This window comes from Tupaia chinensis, unplaced genomic scaffold, assembly GCF_000334495.1.
Source record: "Tupaia chinensis unplaced genomic scaffold, TupChi_1.0 Scaffold000674_2, whole genome shotgun sequence".
Lineage (NCBI taxonomy): Eukaryota > Metazoa > Chordata > Mammalia > Scandentia > Tupaiidae > Tupaia > Tupaia belangeri.
In genome coordinates this window covers 1,595,818-1,608,137 of record NW_006160198.1, presented here as the reverse complement: position 1 = coordinate 1,608,137, position 12,320 = coordinate 1,595,818, and the positions used below count along the sequence as shown (strand labels likewise).

General features: G+C 39.3%; 1 protein-coding gene and 1 pseudogene across 2 annotated transcripts in view; one reads left to right on the top strand and one right to left on the bottom strand.

Annotated features, from left to right (window-relative positions):
- Positions 1-7,729, bottom strand: part of LOC106736176 (gamma-aminobutyric acid receptor subunit theta pseudogene) — a 26,098-nt pseudogene extending 18,369 nt beyond the window's left edge.
- The window catches only part of PSMD14 (proteasome 26S subunit, non-ATPase 14), a 126,131-nt gene that overhangs the window by 60,502 nt on the left and 53,309 nt on the right, over positions 1-12,320 (top strand). The window lies entirely within an intron of this gene.

Below are 12,320 nucleotides of genomic sequence, written 5' to 3'. Positions count from 1 at the left end.
CAGTTTACGCCATAGTTCTGTTAAATATCTTTTTAGCAGTTTACAGATACGGATTTTCTTCCCCCTATAAAACAAACTTATTTTAAAGAGTGAGACTTATATAAGTGATTTCAGGGTTGCCTGTGAGCATTTAGTATTGAGGATTTATGTAACAAAAGTATTATTGGGTTGTTGGAAAAGTTGCGACATATTTTTTTGTTTTTCTGTACAAAAATGTGTCATGACTCTTCTGACAAACCAGTGCTTCAAGTTTTTGTTTTTATGTATGATTTAGCTTCATATTTTCAGAGAAATATGTAACTAGAAATCATGTTTCAATTTTAAGTTTTAACAGATTGTAAAGTTATAGAACATGGATGTTTCTTATTTTTCTTTTCTGTTGTCAGTGATGTGTGTATGTGTATATATGCGTGTTATTGTGGCATTGTGTGAAATATAGACCAATTTTCTTTGGCTTTTGTTTGGCATCTCTTTCTCTGGATGGTATGTCCTGATCCTGGGACTCTGTCTCTGTGGCCATTACCCCTTGCTATCCTGACCATTCCTGCTTTTTTTCCTTTACTTCATCTCTTACCTTAGGCTCTTTTCCTCTCATTATTTAATATTCATAACAGAGCTATACCCTAATCTCTTTATTAGCCTAGATGGCCTAGAGTACACCCATCTAGTATATCTTGAAAATTCCTCATATTTTTAAAAATTATTTATTTAACTTTATTTGTTATTATTGTTATCATTTTTTAATTTGACCAGAGAGAAACAGAGAGAGAGAAAGGACTTGAACCGTAGTCGCCATGTGAGAGTCTAGCACCTTAACCAGCACGCCACTTGCCGGCCCCAGTTTTTATATTTGCGACTTCTGCTGCTATAACGAATTAGCATTTGGGGACCAGCAGATGGCAAAATGGTTGTCACTGGACTCCCACATAGTCAACTGCAGACTCCAATGACTTAAACTCACGCCAGTTATGTGTGTGCACGTGCCCAAGATCCTGAGAGTAGAATGAAGGAGAAAGGATTGCTGTGTGGCCCCCCCCCCACCACCACCAGGAGGTGATATCTTGCTTTCTCTTTCTCTGTCTCTCTGTCTTTCTGGCAAGTGCGTGCAACTTGTAGCAAAAATCTCTCTTAGAAAAAAAGAAAATAATTAATGTCTTATTTTTGTTGTTGTTTAAGTTCTTTAAAATATGTCAAAGTGATTCTTAAATAATTATATATGCTTACGATATATGCAACCATGATTCATGGTAGTTGGGAAAGTCATGATGCATTTTTGCATAGAATAACATAGAAAAAACATCATGACTTCCCTGGCAACCGAATTGTTTGAGTACTGTGCTTACTTTTTAATTTTTCTATAATTTGTATTTGTTGTGGTTTAAAAGAGGAGCCAGCAGGTGGCATGTTTGGTAGGGGCACTGGGCTCCCATATGGCCGACCACAGTTCAAGTCCCAGACTGGGTGGCTTGCTGTCTTACTTTCCCTCTCTCTCTCTCTCTCTCTGTCCCTCCCTGGTAAAATTAGAAAATAATAATGACTGTCCCCACTTAATATATACTGGGTGTCTGCACTCTACGACCAAAACTGACTGACTAAAAAATATACAAACACAGGAGATGGGTGTGAATGCCAGATGTGTGTGTGGAGGAGTGGGGTCTAGGGAAGGACATCTGGAGGAGGGATACAGAGGCAGAGCATTTACAGGATGGAGAGGTGTGGTATAATCTGTTGAAGATACTTTTTTTTGAGAGAGAGATTTTTGCTATAGGGCACGCGCACTCGCTAGACAGAGAGAGACAGAGAGACAGAGAGACAGAAAGCGAGAAATCATCCCCCAGGGGGGATGGCCATGCCACAATCCCTTCTCCTCCATTCTCCTCTGGGGATCTTGGGCACACATGCACACGCGCCTGGCATGAGTTTTAAGCCACCGGGTCCGGGACACGAACTGCCGTCGACTACGTGGGAGTCCAGTGACATAGCCATTATGCTAACTGCTGGCCCCTTGAAGATATTTTGATCAATGGGACTAGGTAGAATTGTTCACATATTGAAATGTTCACTTTGTAAGCTCAACGATGTCATTGAATGTATATAAAAATAAATAAATTCATTTAAAAAAAAGAATAATGACAAAATAATTATTTGAAAAAAGAAAAGAAAAAAGCCCAAATGTTTCGCATTGACTTAAACTTTCCGACAGAAGAGGATTTCTTCAAGATTGTAAATTAAAATATTTAGTATGGTAGGTAGCAAGTTAGGTTACTTACTTTTTTTCTTTAAGTTTATTTTTTCCATTAGTGAGAGGAGAGACAGACATATAGATAGCATCTCCCATAGGGTCTTGTTCAAGCTGCCCCCAGCTTTAGCCAGCATCTGTTCATAGTCACACACATCTGGTAGTATTTGGATGTGAACCTACAACTTTTCCATATAGGTCAGTCTTGCAGAGTGTTGCATCTTACTGCTAAGCCACCATCCAGGCCTCTGGGATACTTTTTTTTCTTTTTCTTTTTTTGGGGGGATGGGGGGAGAGGTTTTTGCTATAGGGCATGTGCGCTCGCTCGCCAGACAGATAGAGAGACAGAGAGACAGAAAGTGAGAAATCACTCCCCAGGGGGATGGCCACGCCTGCAATCCCTTCTCCATTCTCCTCTCGGAATCTTGGGCATGCATGCACACGCACCCAGCGTGAGTTTTAAGCCACCGGGTCCGGGGCGCAAACGGTGGTCAACTACGTGGGACTCCAGCGACATAGCCATTACACTAACTGCTGGTCCCCCCTCTGGAATACTTTTAACTTATGGTTATATGTATTGCTGGTTAAGATGTCTAGAGCCATCAGAGATCTCAGAGAAAGGGACTTTCAACAGTATTATTGAATTATAAATTAAGTTCCTAGATTTATTTGTACTTTTATAAGAACTATCATAAACATTTTGGTTCTTGCAAGCATCTCTGCTTACTTACTCAGATAGTAATTATGAGTTAAAAAGTAGATTAAAAAGTTTGTGTAGTTGTAAGCCTCTGATATACATTGTTCAATTGCTTTTCTGATTGTACCAATTCACATTCCTATCAACAGTGCTGAGTGTGAGTGTCTCTTTTATTATACCCTCTCCAAAATTGGGCAAAAATCAGCTTGTTTGGTAGGAAAGAAGCACAATGTTTTAAAGTGTTAATTGGCATTTCTTTAATTAAAGAAGGTCAAATAGGAAGGTTGAACATTTTTCATATTTATTTCATCATGTATATCTTATATAATTAGCCTTTTCATATTCTTAGCCCATTTCCATTAAGGTTTTAGTATATTTGAATTTACTTGTATATTAACTTTGCTATAAATGGGACAATTATTTTTAAGAGTATTTTTTTTTTTTAATTTTTTCAGTATTAATAAATTTTAGATTGTGTTGTCAATTTTATGTTATTTTAATTGAGTTTGTGCCTAAAGCATGTTTTTTCACTCAGTTCATATGGATAGTCACCAATATTTTTAGCGTGGTTTTTAAATATTTTTAAAGATAGTGAATTCATTGAGAGAGAGAACATTTTCATAGTCGCACCATAATCCCTTTTCTCAATGCTTCAGTTCTTTAGAGAGATAGAAAGCAAGAAATCACCCTCCAGGGGGGATGGCCAGGCCACAATCCCTTCTCCTCCATTCTCCTCTCGGGATCTTGGGCACACATGCACCCGCACCCAGCGTGAGTTTAAGCCACCAGGTCCGGGACTTGAACCGCAGTCAGCTACATGGGAGTTCAGCGACATAGCCATTATTCTAACTGCTGGTCCCTCTCAATGCTTCTGTTCTTCACAATCCTGGGCACCTGCCTGGCGTGTTTTTAAGTTGACTTGGAGATTTGAACCTACTGTAACCACATGGCTTCCAAGACTTATAGGATACTTGCATTACCACTGCACCATAACAACTGGATTCATACTTTTTCTTTTCCTTTTATTAAAAAATAATAATAATAATCCATCTGGATGGTGGTATAATGTAATATGAAGAAGCAAATTCAATTTCTTTTTTTTTGAGACATTTTTTGCTATAAGGTATGTACACTCTCCAGAGGGACAAAAGGGGAGAAATCACCCTGCAGGGGGAATGGCCACACTATAGTCCTTTCTCCTCCATTATCGTCTCAGGATTTTGGGCACCCACACATCCATGCCTGGCATGAGTTTCAAGCCACTGGGTCTAGGACTTGGGCCACAGTTGGCCATGTTGGAATCCAGTGCCTTACCACTACACCTTACCATAGGGCACATGCTTTTGCTGGAGAGACACAGAGAAGAAAGTGAGAAATTACCCCACAAGGGAATGACCACACCACAATCCCTTCTCTTCCAGTCTTCCCTTGGGATTTTGGGCATGTACACATATGTGCCCTGTTCAAGCTGCTGGTTCTGGGACTCAAACTGTGGAGTCGGCCATGTGGGATCCATCACCTTAACCACCAGATTGCACTGGCCCTGCATATTTAATTTTAAATGCTCCCAGTATCAATTAAGAAAAAAAAATTTAATAGAATGTTGGGCAGGCCTCATGGCTAGGGGAGCCACATCCCACATGGCCAACCATGGTTCAAATCCCAGCTCTAGCGACTTGAAAAACAAGCCAAGTGTGTGTGTATGTGTATGTGTGGTATGTGCCCTAGGTCTGGACAAGCAGGATGGAGAAATGGTGAAGGGATCGCTACATTAGGGGATACGTTTTTCCTCTCCCTCTCTTTCTCTCTGTGGTATGCACATGTATCCTGTGCCAATTAAAAATAAACAATAAAATAAAGTGTGTTCAAGTCTATGGTGATGAATTGGAAATCTAAATGAAATTTAATATTCTGGATCAATATAGTCTATCTAGACTTAAGATATGGATAACCCCAATTTATCCATACTATGGAAAAAAGCTCAAAAAAATTAGGTCATCAAGAAAATCATGGCATATTTGCTATGCAAAAATGAACTATGACTTTTCCAACAACCCAGTAACTTCAGAACTAAGTGTTTTAATATTACTTTTAAAAATGAACTCTTAAAATTTTTAAGACGTAATTTTTATGTTTACATGTATGCATGTGTGCATGCATATTATTAGAACACAAAACAGTGAATTTATAGTAATTTCCAGTTCATTTTGTAACTGGCATAACAATATTAAAACCTGACACATTAAACAGAAAATAAAATGTCAGATCGGGGGCTGGCAAGGTAGCGTGATGGTTAAGGTTGCTGGACTCCCCACATGGCCGATTGCAGTTTGAGTCCTGGACCTGGCCGCTGGCTTTCCCACTTTATTTCTCTCTCACTCTGTCCCTGTCTGGTCAAATTTAAAAATAAGTAAGATTAAATAAAATAATTTTTTAAAGAATTGTTAATTTTATTTATTTAGTTTAATTTGACCAGAGAGATAGAGAGAGGAAGCAAAAAAGCAAGCCAGCAGGTCCGGGACTCAAACCATGCTTGGCCATGTGGGAGTGCCCAGCACTTTAACCACCATGTCACCTGCTGGTCCCAGTAAAATAATTCTTTTTTAAAAAAAGTCAGATCAATTTTACTTAGGAGCAAAAAAATAAAAACTGTTAATAGATAGTAAACCAAACTTGAACAGCTTTTCTCACAAGAAAGTACTTTGTACTTTGTACTTTCTCAGAATATTTTTGTACCCTCAGAACTACAAAGGAAAAAATAATAAATCCCAGACTTAATAGTGAGATTTAGTAATGTAGTATATCACTAAGATAGGCAAGGTGAATGAAACAGTGGCCCTTCATTCGACTTCTGTTATACAAGTATAACATCTTGTATACTTCTCATACATCTTGCTCCATCCTTATTTTGTTCTTTAAATTGTATTTTAAGCAACATAAATCAATTTCCATTTTAAACCATTATGATAGGCTTTTTTTTAATTTTTAAATTGCCAGAGGGTGTGTGTGATTGCCAGAGAGAAAGCAAGAAAAGGCACCCCCTCCTGCCCCATAGGGTATGATCATGCCACAGTCTCTTCACCATTTCTCTATCCTGTTGGGATTTGGAACATGCACACACATGTGTACAGCATGTTTTTCAAGATGTCAGGCCTGGGATTTGAAGTATGGTTGGCCATCCATGTGGGATCTAGCTTTTTCTTTCTTTCTTTTTTTTTTTTTTTTTTTTTTTTTTTTTTTCTTTCCTTCAAGTTTCTGTTCCTGCTGGAGAGAGAGAGAGAAAAATCACCCCCTAGAAGGTATAGCCACCCTGCAGTCTCACTTCCGTTTTCCTTTTAGGATTTTGAGTGTGCATGTACACATGTCCAATGTGATTTTCAACCCGCCAGGCCTGGTACTCAAATTACAGAGTAGACTATGTGGGGCTCAGCACTTCAAACTCCATGCCATCTCCTGACTGTCCTATATATAGCTTTCCTTAACCACCAGGTTACAGGGGTGGCACCAGGGCTTTTATTTTTTTTAATGAGGGATCTCATTTACATTTTGTATAACCAATATATTTGCTCTTAACCTATGTTGTTTGATATTTTATTTCTATCTTGATTTCCTACTTTTTTTTTTTTCCTTCAAGTTTCTTTCTTTCTTCAATGAGAAAGAGACACAGACGGGCAGCATAGCCAAAGAGTTTTCATGCCACAGTCCACTCCTAGCCTCAGTCAGCCCTAGCTCAGGGCACACATGCCAAACATGTTCAGAGAATTCTCCAGGTAAAAACCTGGAACCTTCCTTTGTAGATCAGACTTGCAGAATGTTAAATTATTCCTGTGCCTCCATCTAGCCCCTCTGTTGTTGATTTATTGTCAATGTATGTATGCTTTTTCTCTCTAGTGATTTGGTAAAGTGTGTGTTGCTTTTTAATATTTATAGTACTTACATTAAAGTTGTTCAAAATTCTGCTTAATCCATATTTCTAGACTAATCAAAGACAAAACTTAGATCTCTGTTTTCTCCTCCTGTATGTAAGATAGAGAATTTTGTGTACTTCATTTCTCTCCCATACCTATACAGTTACTTGGATAATAACTGGGTCTGGGGCCAGCAGGTGGAATATTGGTTAGAGGACCTGGGCTCCCACATAGCTGACCGCAGTTAGAGTCCCGCACCTGGTGGCTTGTGTGCGCTCTCTCTCTCTTGCTCTCTTTCTCTGTCTCTCTCTGGTCAAAATTGAAAAATAATGATAATAAATAATTCTTAAAAAAAAAAAAAAAACAACTGGATTTGGACCCTGGTTTATATTTGTATATTTATATTTGTGCATACACATACAAACATGTATGTGTGTGTATATTATATACATAGGTTTGTTTGTTTGTTTATTTATTTCAGAGGTTTGTGTCATAGAGAGAGATAAACAGGAAGAGGGAAAGTGAGAAGTCACCCCCCCACGGGGTGGCCATGCCACAATCCCGTCTCCCTCATTCTCCTCCTGGGATCTTGTACACCCATGCACATGCACCTAGCATGGTTTTCCAGCCACCAGGTCCAGGACTTGAACAGCCATGTGGGAGTCCAGTGATGTTAACACTCTGCCACCTGCTGGCCCTGGTTTATTTCTTTCTAAAAGAGAAAGAGACAGAGACAGGCGCTCTCAACAGGGTGTTCATGTCGCAGTCCACCTCTAGCTTTAGCCAACCTTGATCGTGGTCTTGCGTGTTTGCCTCCTGTATATAAGGCCTGGTTGGGATGTGAACCTGAGATTTTCCCATGAGGGGTTCAACATCACAGAGCATTTTGTTACTGCTGAGCTACTGTGGCTTACTTTATCTCTGTTTGTGCATTCAGTGGTCTTAATAGCATGTTTTTAATATATAACCACCTTTCCTTTAAAAAAAAAAAGGCCAGAAGACATGTGTGTCAGGGGAAAGGAGGGAGAGGGATGTGTGTGTGCTCACATGCACACGCACACCCTCTTGGGGCATGGTCACATTGCAATCTTTTTCCCTGCATTTCTCTGTTCTGTCAGGATTTGGGGCACTTGTATGCACATGCCCAGCATGTTTTTCAAGCCACTAGAGCAGGGATTCAAACCATAGTTGTCCATGTGGGCTCTACCTCCCCACTCATGGTGTTTAGTGACTGTCCTATGGGGACAGCCACCTTTTAATTTTTTTAACTTCTAATATTTAGAGTAGGCAGTGCTTATCTTGATCATTTACTCAAGAAATTTTTTTAAGGAAGATATATGGAAACATAGTTTCTGAACCCTTACATAATTAGTAATTAATATATTTATAGGTGTTCAGACTTTTTTTTTTTTTTTTGGCCAGAGGGTGTGTGCACTTGCCAGCAAGAGTCATAGACAAAAAGAGAGAAAGTGAGAAAGCACATTTCATGGAAAATGGTCTTGCCACAGTCACCTCTCCTCCACTTTTCTCTTTCAGGATTTTGGACACACACTCCTGATGTGTTTCCCAAGCTACCAGGTCTAGGACTTGTACCTTGTCATAGTCAGCCGTGTAGGATAACCACCACTCCATGGGCTGGCCCAACTTTCAGACTTTTTAAGTTGACTAAGTATAAACTTTCTGCATCATAGTCTCTTAAAACTTGAATACTTTGCTTCATTGTTTTTTGTTTGGTTACAGAGAGATATTTTTGCTAGAGAGTGTATGTGCTCACTGGAGAGACAGAGACACAGAAAGTGAGAAGTCACCCCCAAGCGGGGATGGCCATGCCGCAGTCCCTTCTCTAACATTCTCTTGGGATTTTGGGCATGCACACACACACACACGGTGTTGGTTTTAAGCCACTGGGTCCAGAACTCGAACCGTGGTCGACTGTGGAAGTCCAGTGACATTACCATTACACTGTCCACCGGTCCTTGCTTTATTCTTTTAATGTTGCAAAGAAATCTGTAGTCAACCTGTCTTTTCCTGTAGACTATTTTTGTTTTTTGTTTTTCTATTTTTCTGGTTTTACATGCTTTGCTTTATCTGTGTAATTAAGCTTTAGCTAAGCTATTTCAAGGTAGAGTATTTTCTGCACTGATTATTGTCTGACATTTTATATCCAGTATATTTTTGGGGCCAGTAGGTGGTGTGGTATTTGAATTGCTGGACTCCCACCGTGTCAACTGTGGTTCAAGTCCGAGACCTGGTGGCTTTCTTTCTTGTTTTCCCTTCCTATCTCTCTCTGGTCAAATTAAAAATAATAATACTCTGGGGACCAGCAGTTAGTGTAATGACTGTGTCGCTGGACTCCCATGTAGTCGACCACAGTTTGAGTCCCGGACTCAGTGGCTTAGACTCATGCCGGGCGCGTGTGCGTGTGTGCCCAAGATCCTGAGAGGAGAATGGAGAAGGAATTGCGGCATGACCATACCCCCAGGGGATGATTTCTCGCTTTCTGTCTCTGGCGAGCGCACGTACCCTGTAGCAATAATAATAATAATAATACTTTAAAAAAGAAAAGAAACAGGAAGGCTGGCAGGGGTCATGGTGGCTAAGGGTACAAGATTCCCACATATTCGACCATGGTTCAAGTCTTTGACCTGGCGGCTTGCTTCTCACTTTCTCTCCCTCTCTGACTCACTCACTTACTTTGTTACTCTCTGGTAAAATTAAAATAAATAAATAAAGTTAAAATAATAATTTTTGAGAGGTTTTTGCTATAGGGCACGTGAGCTTGCCAGAAAGACAGACAGAGACAGAGAGATAGAAAGCGAGAAATCATCTCCCAGGGGGGATGGCTATGCCACAATCCCTTCTCCTCCATTCTCCTCTCGGTATCTTGGGCACACACATGCGCCCGGCGTGAGTTTAAGCCACCGGGTCCAGGACTTGAACCACGGTCGGCTACATGGGAGTTCAGCGACATAGCCCTTACGCTAACTGCTGGTCCCAAATAAACTAATTCTTCAAAAAAAAAAAAAAAAGAAAGAAAGAAAGAAAGAAACAGGATTTTTTTTTAGCATAGAGCTCCTTTCTGCATTCTCGATTTTTATTATATTTCTAATAGGTTTTTTTGCTTTTATTTTAGTGTGTTTTTAGAGAGAGAGATTTTTGCTATAGGGTGCGTGTGCTCGCTGGAAACAAAGAGAAGGAGTAATAAATCACCCCTGAGGGGGTATAGCCACACCACAAGCCCTTCTCCTCCATCTCCTCTTGGAATCTTGGGCACACACACACATGTACCCAGCATGAGGTTTAAGCTGCCAGGTCTGGGACTTGAACTGCGGTCGATGACACGGGCGGCCAGTGATGTAAGCATCTGCTAGTCCCATATTTCTAATAGTTTTTAATCTCTAATGTTTTACTATGAATTCTGGGACATGTCTAATGTTTATATTCTTTATCATTGAATTACAATTTTCGTAATGTTATTCCTACTCTTGTTTCTTCAGCATGATTTTAATTCTTAATTATTTTTCATCCTTTCATCTTCATCTGAACTCTGTTTCATAGATAACAAACTCTTATCTTGATGACAAGCAGTTTTCTATAATTTTGTTCATGATTCTTATTTTTGGATGACTTTCCTATCTTTGAGTCACCAGCAGGCTGTTCTCAGAAGCGTTTGCCAAAAGTCAATGGATGTAGATGATCCACTATCCTACATTTTTATCATTTTGAAGGCTACTCTGGTCTTCTTTTACCTGTAAATGTAGTTTAAATCTCCAAGCTTAGTTTCCATGGTCTTTGGTGTGATTTTCTTCTGCATTGCCTGGTTGTGTACTATTCAGAACAACAGCCTCAGGTAGTCACTGCTAGTCGAGATCCTTAATATCTGCCATATACACATTGTTTTACGCATGGCTTTTTTCTAAGAATGTAGTTCAGGGAACCAGCAGTTAGCGTAATGGCTATGTCGCTGGAGTCCCACGTAGTCGACCGCGGTTCGTGTCCCGGACCCGGTGGCTTAAAACTCACGCCGGGCGCGTGTGCGTGCGTGCCCAAGATCCCGAGAGGAGAATGGAATGGCTTTTTTCTAAGAATGTAGTTCACAGCTCTCAGTCCTTCCTTTCTACTTGCCAGGATTTTATCTGGGAAACTTAGTCTAAATTACAGAGCAATAATGGGGTGAGAGGGACAATAGGAAATGTTCCTGGCTGCTCTTCCAAAAACAGAACTCATACAATAAAGAAATAGCTGTATGGTTTCCTCTTAGTACAGGGCTTGGTATGTTTCTGAACCAGAAGAAAATAGATTGAGAGAGAGGAGCAAAGCTCTTTAGCTGACTTGCTCCCTCTCTCACAGAGTAACTGGTAACTATCTTTTCTGTTTCACTGGCTTGCAGTGCATTACTGTATTCATTCATTTGAACCATTACTTACTGAGTTCTTACTGTGTGCCAGGCACTTTGCTAGGTTCTGGTTATATATAATGTTGAACAAAACAGTGTTTTTGATAGATTCTGTCAGTAACACATTTTGGTGATAGTGTGATGTTTTATTTCCCTCTTTTTCTAAATAAGTATTTTTTCTGGCAAGTTGAGAAAGGCTGTATTAATAACTATAGTAAAGATAACACTTTTAACTTCTTTTTCCATATGCAGTTTTTAAAGTTGCTCTAGATCCAGGAAATAATTTTATGAATAACTATTCATAATTCTAACCCTAAAGTATTACTTCCCCCAAATTTCCCATGGCAATTAAATTACTACTGTCCCTTCTCTTTTAAATCTTTCTTAATTTTCTTAGTTAAATGAATAGCAATCACACTAAAGTTATATTTCATCTGATGACTTCAGCACATGTTTTGTACTGATAGTACTATAGCTTATGGCAGAGTTTTCATTCTGAAAGAGCTTTGTGTCCTTTAAAAGATAAGCAATAAAGCTGTATTAAGTGATGATAATTGAAGAATTTGGTCCTTTTTAACTTTAATTGGCTGGTATTTACTATTAAAAATAAAATTTGAGGGGCCAGCTAGAGTTGTGGTGTTTAAGGCGCTGGACCCCCACATGGCTGATCATGATTTGAGTCCCAAACCCTGTGGCTTGAAAATCATGCTGGGAGTGTGTGCATGTGTGCCCAAAATCCCTAGAGGAGCATGGAGGAGAAAAAAGTTAAAGGACTTGATTTTTCTCACTACTTAATGTCTGTGCAAATTTTTGTAGGTGGTAGAGAAAATTCATTCAAAAACCTTTCATACAGTGCTTCCAGTAGGTATTATGAGCTTTAAAATAAATTTTAAAAATCACATAATTCCACATATAAAGAGAAGAAACAGCACACATAGACCTATAAGTATGAAATGTAATGAGTAAAGCAATTGCTTAATTTCAGTATGTAAACAAAAGGGACAACATTGACTTACAATTTGGACAGCTAACATACTTGTTTTGTTTTGTTATTTGTAATAGAGTTTTTGCCAGGGAAAG